The sequence below is a fragment of the Notamacropus eugenii genome, chromosome 3, assembly GCF_028372415.1.
Source record: "Notamacropus eugenii isolate mMacEug1 chromosome 3, mMacEug1.pri_v2, whole genome shotgun sequence".
Taxonomy (NCBI): domain Eukaryota; kingdom Metazoa; phylum Chordata; class Mammalia; order Diprotodontia; family Macropodidae; genus Notamacropus; species Notamacropus eugenii.
Genome location: NC_092874.1, coordinates 400,770,174 through 400,782,802, shown reverse-complemented (window position 1 = coordinate 400,782,802; position 12,629 = coordinate 400,770,174). Strand labels below are relative to the sequence as shown.

General features: G+C 39.1%; 1 pseudogene; it reads right to left on the bottom strand.

Annotated features, from left to right (window-relative positions):
• Positions 1 to 222: 222 nt before the first annotated feature.
• On the bottom strand, positions 223 to 973 carry LOC140531711 (caveolae-associated protein 3 pseudogene; annotated as a pseudogene).
• Positions 974 to 12,629: the final 11,656 nt, after the last annotated feature.

The window sequence follows — 12,629 nt, the reverse complement described above, 5'->3', positions numbered from 1 at the left end:
AGCACACTTGGGAGGGTAATGGTATTGGTCTTTGAGGTTTAGAATGGGGTGGATTGGAGGAAGGCTTTAGAGTGCAGGCCTGAATTTGGGAGCAAGACAGAGAGTGAGGTAGGGCTTTTTGCTTGGGTAAAGGTGATTTATAGGTAGCTAGGCTCTGTTGCTTGCAATTGATGGTGCTATTAAAGATAAAGGCACAGAGAAGTGGGCAGGCAGGATGGAGCGCTAGGCAGCATCCTCCTCCTGAAGCATCAGAGTTTCCCTGGCCTCAGGGCTCATTGATGGCTCTAGCTCCAACCCTGGTTCTCCTTCAACCAGTACCCCTGCCTTGGGCTAATTTTCAATGCCCTGGTTAGGGCTCAATTGGGGAAGCTTGGTGGGAGTGAGTGGAGGTGGGGCAGGGCCCTTGCTCTTTCAGGTGGACAGTGCCCTACGAAAGCTCTGCATCTTCTCTAGATCAGTATGCTGAAGCCGCTTGGCCCAGGATTCCACTGGCTCCTCATCTGAGCTCTCCCTTTCTTCCAGCTCTTCTAGGGCCTCTGGTCCTGGTTCCTTCTCTTCTGTGGATTCTGGCTCCTTCTGAAAAGCTCTGGCTGGGATTTCTGCCTCCTCCTTGAACAGCTGGATGTGCAGCTGGCGGCTGGTGACCAGCAGCGTGTGGTTGGCCTCATGCCGCTGCACCTGGAGCTGGAGGTGGATAGCGTGTTCGGGGGTGGTGTGGGCATGAGTGCTGATCGCTCGGCCTTGTCCAGCAGCTGGGCCAGCCTTTTGCGGGTGTCCCCGTGGCTGCCTGGATGCAGGGCATGGTGCTAGTGAGGCTGCCCTGCTGCTGGGCCAGGCTGCCCTGGCACTCCCACACCGCTTCCAGCATCGTGGACAGCTTCTCCAGGAGCATTACCATGGTCACCACGTGCATTGGGCCGCGCTCTGCGGCTTCACTCACCAGCACGCCCTCCCCCATGGTGCCTCGAGATGCCCGCTTGGATCTGCTCCCGTTTCATTCCTCCCTCCGCTGCTTGGCCATACAAAAGATTTTACAAAACATTTCTTCGTACAACAAATATCTTCCTCTTTTTAGAACAGTTTACAATTAATTGACAAAAATGACAAGATCTAAAACCAAGGCCTTTGCACATTTGCCCATGGCTTCCTTTTACAAATATACTGTTGTAAATGCTTGATTCCTAGCAAAAGCAATTTCAGTTAAAACTTCCTTCTTAATAACAGAAATAAACTTTTCAATATACTTAATACTTACATATCCTTAAATAGAACAGGCTTGAAAAATCACACCCATATATAAAAATATATGTATTTTTTAAAGAATTCTCATTTTCTCAATTGGAATTCTACAATACAGAGACTCACATAGAATTCATAACAGCTTTTTAAAAACAATTCATCATTAATTTAACAATGCAATTCCTAATATAACAACATTTAGATTTACTTAAAAATTTAGACTAAGTTTGCTTAAAACTTAAAATAAGCCTTTACTCATTCAGGTGGATTTCCATATCACATTGCACAGTAATTCATCTCCTAATCACCACGTGGGCACACTATATTACCTGATAGCCTTTCAGATAGAGTCGTCTCAAATTTGATTGAGCTACTAATTATCAAATCAGTTACATGATTTTTCTGTCTTCTTATTTATAACCAAATATGTTTCAAATTATCAAAGTTCTATCATATCCTTTTAAAACCCCAATCTATAATAAACTCCAAATGTGAAAACTGTGTAACAATTACACTAGGTTAATGCTGCATTTAACATATACTCATCCTTATACCATCCTTGTGTTAAGTACTTCACAATCATAAATGCCAAATAACAATATTTTTTTCTGCTTAATCCTGATAGGAAGAGCATTCTCAGATTCTTGCTATTCCTTCAGAACAGATTTTGACTTCAATCTTATCAAATCTGGACTTATAATCACTAATGATAAACATTTGCACCCTCTTTTTAAAAATCAAATACTCTTGCTACTTAAAAGAAAACTTTATTTATAACTTACATTAATCTCTTTGTACTCTATTTCCTTAAAGAGCTGAAACACTGTCTTCCAGATCCCCTTCCTTTGAGGTCCACCAAACAAGCTTTCTCAATCTCATTCCAGCTTTTAAATCAGGTGGGGCTGGGGGGGGCAGGGTTAACCTTCCCCTTGTCCACCTGATCTGAGCACAGAGACAGAGTTAACGCTTCTAAAAGAAATCACTGAAATTCTAAAGTGAATTTGCAATTTTAAACACATTGTCTGGTATCAGATGTATTTACTTAATTTAAACAGATTTTAGCTTTGAGATCTCATTAAATCAAAACTCAATTTTTCACTCCAGACTGCCAGTATTTTACTCTCCTAATTTCCATTACAAAAGAGATCCTCCTTTAGGTGAGGTCGGGAATGGTCTGCCACTCCCCTATCTGAGGCATAAAGACCTACCCAGTTTCTACAAAAAAAAAAAAAAAAGGTTTTGAATCAGATAAAGAGCCTGCCTTTCAAGCACAGTCCAGCTTAGCCTTTCTGCTCTTGCTGGCTGACTAGCTAAATTTAGTCATACAAAGTGTCAGATAAAACAGAGACACAGACTTTCATTCACACAGAAATAGCAACACAACATATACAGACAAGATATTTGACAAAATATTAAAGAATGCACATATAGGTTTAAATTTTTGACAAATCCAGTCCTTAAAGGATCCATACTTTGGCCAGAAGACATTTCCTCCAAGCTGAGTGCCTGCCCAAACTAAATAAAAATACTTAATCATTTTCTCCTTATCTTTTCCCTGATACTTTTGTGTTCCGGGAATTTCCTCCTGGGGATTTTGGAAGACTATCACCCGAATTTTTGGAGGGAGATTTTTTTTTTTTTTTTTAGCTTTCCCTATGGCTCACAAGCTCTTGCTTCTCTTCTCCTCTTTAAGAGAGAAGCTCAATCCTAGGCGAGAGGGCAGAGACTCACAGTTCTTGCCCCCTTAGAGAGACGCGCTGGCCTTGTTTCAACCCTCAGCCTATGGTCACCCCAGGAATGCATCGATCTTGTCCTCTAAGAGGACTCGCGGGTCTTGCTTACCTGGGTCTGTATGCACAAACTTACTTGATCTTCTTGATTCAGTCTCTCCTACTCCGTGGTTGTTCTATTTTCGTTTTTGCCTTTCAAGATCATCTCACTGTGGGTCCATTTCTTAAAAGTGAAAGAAAACCCCCTAACCGTTCCAGGACCGCTGGCAAGTAGCTGGCGGGCACTTGTCCTAGGACTGACTGGGAGACCCTTCCCCAAATAAGGGGGAATCCCAGGTGGCCCCCAAAACTGTGTGAGATAGGTTTTTGAGACCCCCAAAAATAATTGATCAGAGACTTGTTTTAGGAAAGGCATAAAAGAGTTTATTACTTTCTCATGAGAAAAGATATCCCCCCTTCATTGCACTAATAGTGCAAGCCAGGGAGTACAGGGGTGCACAGTTCAAAGCAAGTTTATGTAGACCCTTACGCAGAAGCCGCACCCATCCACTGGCTCCTCCTCCCATTGGCTGGACCTTGAAGCTCACACACAGCCTAAGTGCTGGAGCTTCTCCCCGAAGGACAACAAGGCACAAAATAGGGATCTGTTTGCTCAGCAAAGAAAAGAAGTGGGGGTGTAGGGCATAGACAAAGTTGGGACGAAGCGGGAGTCAGGCACAGTACAAGATATGTTACAAAATGTGCTTCTCTAAAAGGTTAGCTAGCTGCAGATGTTCAAGGGAGTGTGTTTTAATAATACAAGAAACAATGAACTCATTGAGGAGGCCTCACTTCTGAGGAATCATCTCTCACAGATAGGCTGACCACTTCCAGAGTCTTCTCAACAGACCATCATCAATCAATGCTCAGGCTATTGACCTTACCTCTGGCTGAAGTCAGTCCTTCCTTAGCTGAATTTCCAACTGAAGAAGCGGTTTTGAGGGCCATTTGCCTCCTTTCACGTCACAAAGCACCTGGTGCTTATTCTATTCCAGCTGAGATTTACAAGGTAGAGAGGGTCATTGCTCATACAAAAGCTGACTGAAATTTTCCAGGTTATATGGCAAGGGGAAGTAACCATAACTAAAGTAAAACCAAGAGCCAGTATCATATAGAAAGGAGGTAAACCAAAAGCCTTTCCACTTCTGAGAAGATCAGGGATAAAGCAAGGTTGTACATTATTGCCACTGCCATTTGATCTGGTAGTAGGAATGTTAGCTGTGTAATAAACCAGAAAAAGGAAATGGAGGGCATTGTACTAACAATAATAGCTAGTATTTATATAGTGTTTCAAGTTTCTCAAAACACTTTATTAATATTTCACTGTGTCCTTACAAAAACCCTGTCTCAGGGTACAAAAATACCTGAATTAGGTAGAATGATTATCTCCATTTTACTGATGAAAATGAGTCAGAGACGTTAAGGGACTTTCCCTAGATTCCACAGCTAGCATGCACCTGAGGCTGGATTGGAACTCAGCTCTTCCTGATTCCAAGTCCAATATTCTATCAACTATGCCACTTAGCTGCCTAAAAAAAACATAATAGCTAGCATAAACATAGTGCTTTAATATTTACAAAGTGCTTTGCATATTTCATCTCATTTGAGGCTCGTAACAAGCTTGTAAGGTAGACACGTAGCCTGTGATATGTTATTATATACCCATTTTACCGATGAGGAAACTGAAGCACAGAGTTCACTAGTTCATCCAGGATCACCTAAAAAGGGTCTGAAGGCAGGGTGAAACTCAGGTTTTCTAGACTCCAAGTCCAGAACTTTCTCTGCTCCAAGAATACCTGAGTTCAAGTTTTACCTCTATTACCTGTTGGTTATATAACCCTGGGCAAATCACTACCAATTAGTCAATAGTCAATAAACACTAATTAAGCACCTACCATGGGCCAGGCACTGTGGCAAGGGCTGAGAATACAAATAAGAGAAAGATAGTGCTTTCCCCTCAAGAGGCTTATATACTAATGGCAAAAGATAATACACAAAAGAAAGGTAAAAAAGAGAAGGGGGGAAGGAAAGATGTCTGAGAGTACCAGGAGTGACAGTAAACAAGTTTAGTCTCAAAGAAGAGATATGTGAAGGTAAGTCCCCTCACACCTTTGCAGCGTGTGAGTCCATGTTTGTAGAATATTTAATATAAAGTCTGATTTTTTTTAATCTATTGATTGATTTTGTGACATTTTATCTCTTTGCTTTCCTTTAAAAAAAAAATTTTGTAGAGCACCAGTCCTAGAGTCAAGAGGACTTGAATTAAAATCTGACCTCAGACACTTAGATATATGAACCTGGGCAAGTTACTTTAAAAAATTCTTTGCTATAAAGGATGGGTCTCTGGGAGAGGAAAGGCAAAGGGATACAAGAGGAAAACTAAAAGCAAAATATATTAATAAAAATCTCTTTTTCAAAAGGGGAAAAAATTATATTTTAAATTCTTACCAGTCATGTAACTTTCTCTCCTTTATGGAAATTGGAACACTGTCAACTTTCAGCCTGTAGGTGGTAGACTAAGGCAACTTAATTCAGGCATTTGCCAAGGCTCAAGGGCTCTCCATCCATTAATGAAATTCATGCCTCAACATTCCTGCATGATTTGACTGCTAAAGTAATTTGCTTATAACCAAATCTTTATGTGCCTATGGTAGCCGGGAAAGAAATTTCCTACTGAGATTTCTAGTAATTCCAGATGGCCTCTTCATACAACAGGAATCTCACAGAGAATTCTTTTGACTTATAAAATACAGTGGCCCAAAGCATAACTTCATACTTTCAGAGTTGTTTATTTTACTATGGAAATGTGCTTTGGGAGCTGGGTGTGTCTGGTGGTTGAAGAGAGATGTAATTTCAAAGTGGGCCTGTGGGGCCAGCCTTAAGACAACCAGGAAAAGTAAAAGTTAGGATGAGATCTCAGGGAAGGTACCTTCTCTGCAGCTTCCTGGGTGGTATGTCCTTCAAACAAATATGGGTACCAAAGCTCAAGGGACTGAAGACTATTACTCCTGCCTGTCCCTGAGGGAAAGCTCCAAAATAACCTCTTTGATTTCAGTCTGAGGTGAAGTGACTTTCTGGGGAGAAGCTTTTTCTGATCCCTTGGCTGAGTTCTTTGTACTCTCTCCCTAAATTATCTTGTATTTACTTATCTCTGTTGTACCCCCAGAGGGTCATAAGCCCCTCAGGGGCTTTATTTTTTGTCTTTTTACCTCCCTCCTGACACCCTTTAGCTGTGTGATCAGGACAAATCATTTCACTTCTCAGCACCCCTAGCAACTAACCAGGAGGAAAGGAAAGGGAACATTTATCAAGTATTTATCATGTGTTAGGCACTGCGATAAACACTTTATAAATAATTTGAGTTTTACAAGTTGAGGAAACTGAAGCAGTAGACATAAAATCATTTACAGAGGGTCACACAGTGAGTAAGTGACTGAGGTCATATTTGAACTCAAGTGTTCCTAATTCTAGGTTCAACACTCTGTTCATTGAGTAACATAGCTATGCTAAGAGCGTGAATTGCCAATGATTTGCTGAACTGTGTCAATGGAGGGATCTTCTATACCTAGATTTCCCTACACTGGTGGTCCTCAAATATTTTGGCCTTAGGACCCCTTTGTACTTTTTTTTTAATTTTTTTAAAATTTATTTATTTAACTTTTAACATTCATTTTCACAAAATTTTGGGTTCCAAATTTTCTCCCCATTTGTCCCCTCCCCCCACCCCAAAACACCGAGCATTCTAATTTTCCCTATCACCAATCTGCCCTCTCTTCTATCATCCCTCCCTTCCCTTGTCCCCATCTTCTCTTTTGTCCTGTAGGGCCAGATAACTTTCTATACCCCATTACCTGTATTTCTTATTTCCTAGTAGCAAGAACAGAACTCAACAGTTGTTCCTAAAACTTTGAGTTCCAACTTCTCTTCATCCCTCCCATCTCACCCATTCCCTTTGGGAAGGCAAACAATTCAATATAGGCCATATCTGTGTAGTTTTGCATATTCGTGTTGTGTAAGACTAACTATATTTCCCTCCATCCTATCCTGCCCCACATTGCTTCTATTCTCTCTTTTGATCCTGTCCCTCCCCAAGTATTGACTTCAAATTGCTCCCTCCTCCCATTGCCCTCTCTTCCATCATCCGCTCCACTCTGCTTATCCCCTTCTCCCCCACTTTCCTGTATTGTAAGATAGGTTTTCATACCAAAATGAGTGTGCATTTTATTCCTTCCTTTACCCCTTTGTACTCTTAAAAATGTATAAAGACGATTCCCTCCCAAGAGCTTTAGTTTATGTGGACATATTTATAGTTAGCATATTAGAAATGAAAACATATTAGTATTATTATGAAAAGTATGAACCCAGAAGACCCCTTGAATGGATCTTGAGGACCTGCTTGGGTCTCCACATATCATTTCGTTAATTAATGCCCTAAACCAATGAAATCACAAGTATGGACAAAAAGAAATACACAGTATACCATGGTTCTTTGTACATAATAAGTTATCTGCTTGTTGAATTAAATTATTGAATCCCAATAATAAGAAGAGCATTATATTTCTGTGGGATGATTTACAAAGACTGAAAGTCAGAAGCTGTCAGCTACATATATTATAGAATGTAAGTTCTGAAGAATATTTTAAAGAGTATCCTCAAACCTCCTTATTTTACAAATAAGAAAACAAAAGCCTAAGATCCCACAGCGTCAGGTAGAAAAAGGGCAGCAGGAAAGGGCTATCAGACCTAGGTGAGAGAGGAGCACAGTCCAGCCCCAGATCCAGCACATCCTCAGGGCAGTGGCAGTGATAACAACAGTGGCAGCAACTGCTTCTGGAGCTCTCAGCCCACAGAGAGTAAGGGTATTGAACAACTCATCAGAAGGAGATTACAGGGGTCTCTTTGCTGCCACTAAGGCAGGACTCTATTGCTTTGCCCATACTTGGATCTGGGTGGCATTCCTGGGTGGCACTCCTGGGGCAAGGAGGAGCACTGGCATAGCAGACCTTATGGGAACAGTGGAGATGGAACCCTCCTAACAATTCCAGGGCAGAAAAGAGTACTTTTGGTCACTCGTAGATGACAGCACAGGTCAGGAGAGGAGTAAACACCTCTCCTTAGATCACACCACCTTGGAAGAACTGAAAACTTATAGATCCCTAGCAGTATCTCTTAAAACAGTTGCAACAAACCCCTGAAGCTTGGGGCAGTTTGCCCTTCACAGGGGAAGCAGAACCCTATCTTAGCAGAGTTAAAAAGTCAAGTAATTAGCAGAAATGAGCAAACAGTGGAAAAAAACCTCAGACAATAGAAACTTACTTTGGTGACAAGCAAAATCAAAGCATATACTCAGAAGACAACAAAGTCAAAGCTCATACATCCAAGAAAAATATGAATTGGTCTCAGGCCATGGAAGAGCGCAAAAAGAATTTTGAAAATCAAGTAATAGAAGTAGAGCAAAAATTGAGAAGAGAAATGAGAGTGATGGAAGAAAATCATGAAAAATAAGCCAACAGCTTGCTAAAGGAGATCCCCCAAAATATTGAAGAAAATATCACCTTAAAAAAGTAAACTAACCCAAATGGCAAAAAAGGTCCAAAAAGCCAATGAGGAGAAGAATGCCTTAAAATGCAGAATCGGTCAAATGGAAAAGGAGGTCCAAAAGCTCACTGAAGAAAATAACTTTCAAAATTAGAACAGAGGAAATGGAAGCTAATGACTATGAAAAATAAAGAATTATACAACAAAATTAAAAGGATGAAAAAATAGAAGACAATGTGAACTATCTCATTGTAAAAACAACTGACTTGGAAAATAGATTCAGGAGAAATAATTTAGAAATTATTGGACTACCTGAGAGCCATGATTAAATAAAAATATCTTTTTTTAGTTTCTTTTTAAAAAATTATTAATTTATTTCATTTTGGTTTTCTACAATCACTTCCATATGTTTTAGATTTTCTCTCCCTCCCTCTTCTCTCCCTCTCCCATATGGCATGCAATCTTATATGGGTTCTACACATACATTCTTATTAAACACATTTTCACATTAGTCATTTTGCATAGAAGAATTAAAATGAATGAGGGATACCATGAGAAAAAACAAAACAAAACAAAACAAAATTCTGCAATCTAATTCCATAATTCTTTCTCTGGATGTGGATGGCATTTTGCCTCAAGAGTCCTTTGAAAATATTTTAGGTCCTTGCATTTCTGTGAAGGGCTAGGTCTACCAGAAAAATTCCTCATTCTGTGATTGTTACTGTGTATAGTGTTCTGGTTCTGCTCCTTTCACTCAGCATCAGTTCATATAAGCCCTTCCAGGCCTCTCTGAAGTCCACCTGTTCATCATTTCTTAGAGCACAATAGTATTCCAATATATTCACATACCACAACTTGTTCAGCTATTCCCCAATTGCTGGGCATGCCCTCAATTTCTAGTTCTTAGTCACCACAAAGAGAGCTGCTATAAATATTTTTGTACATATGGGACCCTTTCCCATTTTTATGATCTCTTTGGGATACGGTCCTAGAAGTGATATTGCTCGGTCAAAGGGTATGCACATTTTTGTAGCCCATTGGGCATAGTTCCAAATTGTTCTCCAGAGTGGTTGGATTAGCTCACAGCTCCACCAATGGTGAATTAGGGTTCCAGCTCTCCCACATCTTCTCCAATATCGATCATGTCCCTGTTTTGTAATATTAGCCAACTTGATAGTTGTGATGTGGTACCTGAGAGTTGTTTTGATTTGCATCTTTTTAATCAATAGTGATTTAGAGCATTTTTTCATATGACTATAGATAGCTTTAATTTTTTCCTCTGAAGAAACATATCCTGTGACCATTTATCAATTGAAGAATGACTTGTATTCTTGTAAATTTGTCTTAGTTCTCTATGTATTTTCTATATATTCTCTATATATTTTAGAAATGAGGCCTTTATCACAGACACAAGTTGCAAAAATTCTTTCCCTGTTTTCTGCTTCCCTCCTAATCTTGGTTGCATTGGATTTGTTTGTGCAAAAACTTTTCTACTTAATGTAATCAAAATTATCCATTTTGCATTTCATAATGTTCTCTATCCCTTGTTTGGTCATAAATTTCTCCATTCTTCATAAATCTGACAAATATATTATTCTTTGCTCCCCTAATTTGTTTATAGTATCAGTCTTTATACCAAGATCATGTATGTATTTGGACTTTATTGTTATGCATAGTGTCAGGCATTGGTCTATGTCCAGTTTCCACCATGCTGTTATCCAGTTTTCCCAGAAGTTTTTGACAGTGAGTTCTTATCCCAGAAGCTGCAGTCCTTGGTTTTATCACACAGTAGATTGCTATATTCATTGTCTACTGCATCTTGAGTGCCTAACCTATTCCACTGGTCTACCCCTCTATGTCTTAGCCACTACCAAGTGGTTTTAAAGATTCCTGCTTTATAATACAATTTGAGATCTGTTAGGGCTAGACCACCTTCCCTAGCATTTCTTTTGATTAATTCCCTTGATATTCTCTACCTTTTCTTCTTCCAGATGAATTTTCATATTTTTTTCCTAGCTCTAGAAAATAATTTTCTTGTAGTTTGATTGGTATGGCACTGAATAAGTAAATTAATTTAGGTAGAGTTGACATTTTTATTATATTAGCTCAGTCTACCCATGAGCAACTGATGTTTTCCACTTACTTAGATCTGACTTTATATGTGTGAAAAGTGTTTTATATTTGTGTTCATATGGTCCTTGGGTTTGTATTTGAAGATCAAATTTTCTATTGAACTCTGGCCTTTTCATCAGGAAGGTCTGGAAATTCCTTATTTCACTGAATGTCTGTCTCCTTGCCTGAAATATTATGCTCAATTTTGCTGGGTAATTGATCCTTACTTGTAGTCCCAGATTCTTTGCTTCATGAAATCTCATATTCCCATCCCTCCAATTTTTTAATGTAGAAGCTGAAAGGTTCAGTGTGATCCTGACTGTAGTTCTTCCATATTTGAATTGGTTCTTTCTAGCTACTTACAGTATTTTCTCCTTAACTTGATAGTTCTGGAATTTGGCAATAATATTTCTTGGTGTTTTCAGTTTGGGAAGTCTTTCAGGAGGTAATCAGTGGATTCTTTCAATGACTATTTTGCCCTCTGGATCTAGGACCTCAGGGCAGTTTTCCTTGATGATTTCTTGGATGATATTGTCCAGAGTGTTTTTTTCATTATGACTTTCTGGTAGATCAATAATTCTTAAATTTTCTCTACTGGATCTATCTTCCAGGTCAGTTGTTTTTCTAATGAGATATTTTACATTTTCTTCTATTTTTTCATTCCGTAGATTCTGTTTCACTGATTCTTGATGTCTCATAGAGTCATTAGCTTCTACTTGCCCACTCTAATTTTTAATAGATTGTTTTCTTCAGTTAATTTTTGCATATCCTTTTCCAATTGCCCAGTTGTTCCTTTAAAGGAGTTATTTTCTCCAGTTAAGTTTTGTACTTCCTTTTCCATTTGTCCACTTTTCCTTTTTTTCTTTTTTTAGAATTTGTCTACTTTTAAAAAATATTGATATATTTTTAGTTTTCAATATTCATTCCCACAAAATTTTGAGTTCCACATTTTCTCTCCATCTCTCCCCTCCCCCCACCCTATAACACCTTGCATTCTGATTATCCCTTCCCTCACAATGCCTTCATTCTATCACACCCCTCCCTTCTCTTATCCCTATCTTCTCTCTTTTCTTGTAGGGCAAGATAGATTTCTATACCCCATTACCTGTATTTCTTATTTCTCAGTTGTATGCAATATCAATTCTCAACATTCATTCCTAAAACTTTGAGTTCCAACTTCTTTACCTTCCTCCTTTGCCACTCATCCCCACTGAGAAGGCAAGCAATTCAACATAGGTTACATATGGGTAGTTTTGCAAAAGACTTCCATAATAGGTTATGTTGTAAAAGACTAACTATATTTCCCTCCATCCTATACTGTCCCCTATTTATTCTATTCTTTCTTTTGACCATGTCTCTCCACAAAAGTATTTACTTCTAAGTACTCCCTCCTCCCATTTGCCCTCCCTTCAGTCATCCCCCTTACCCCACTTGTCCCCCACTTCCCTACTTTCCTGTAGTGTAAGATAGATTTTCATACCAAATTGAGTGAGCATGTTATTCCCTCCTTAAGCCAAATGTGAAGAGAGTAAGCTTCACTTTTCCCTTTCATCTCTTCCCTTTTCTCCTCCATTGGAAAAGCTTTTTCTTGCCTCTTTTATGAGAGATAATTTGTCCCATTCCATTTCTCCCAATATATTCTTCTTTCATCCCTTAATTGTGTTTTTTAGATATCATCCCTTCTTAATCAACTCATACTGTGCTCTCTGTCTCTATGTGTGTATGTGTGTGTGTGTGTGTGTGTGCGTGTAATCCTGACAATCCTAAATACTGAGAAAAGTCTCAAAAGTTACAAATACTATCTTTCCATGTAGGAATATAAACAGTTCAGCTTTAAAGAATCTTTTATGATTTCTCTTTCCTGTTTATCTTTTCATGCTTCTCTTGATTCTTGTGTTTGAAAGTCAAATTTTCTATTCAGTTCTGGTCTTTACCTCAAGAACATTTGAAAGTCCTCTATTTCATTGAATG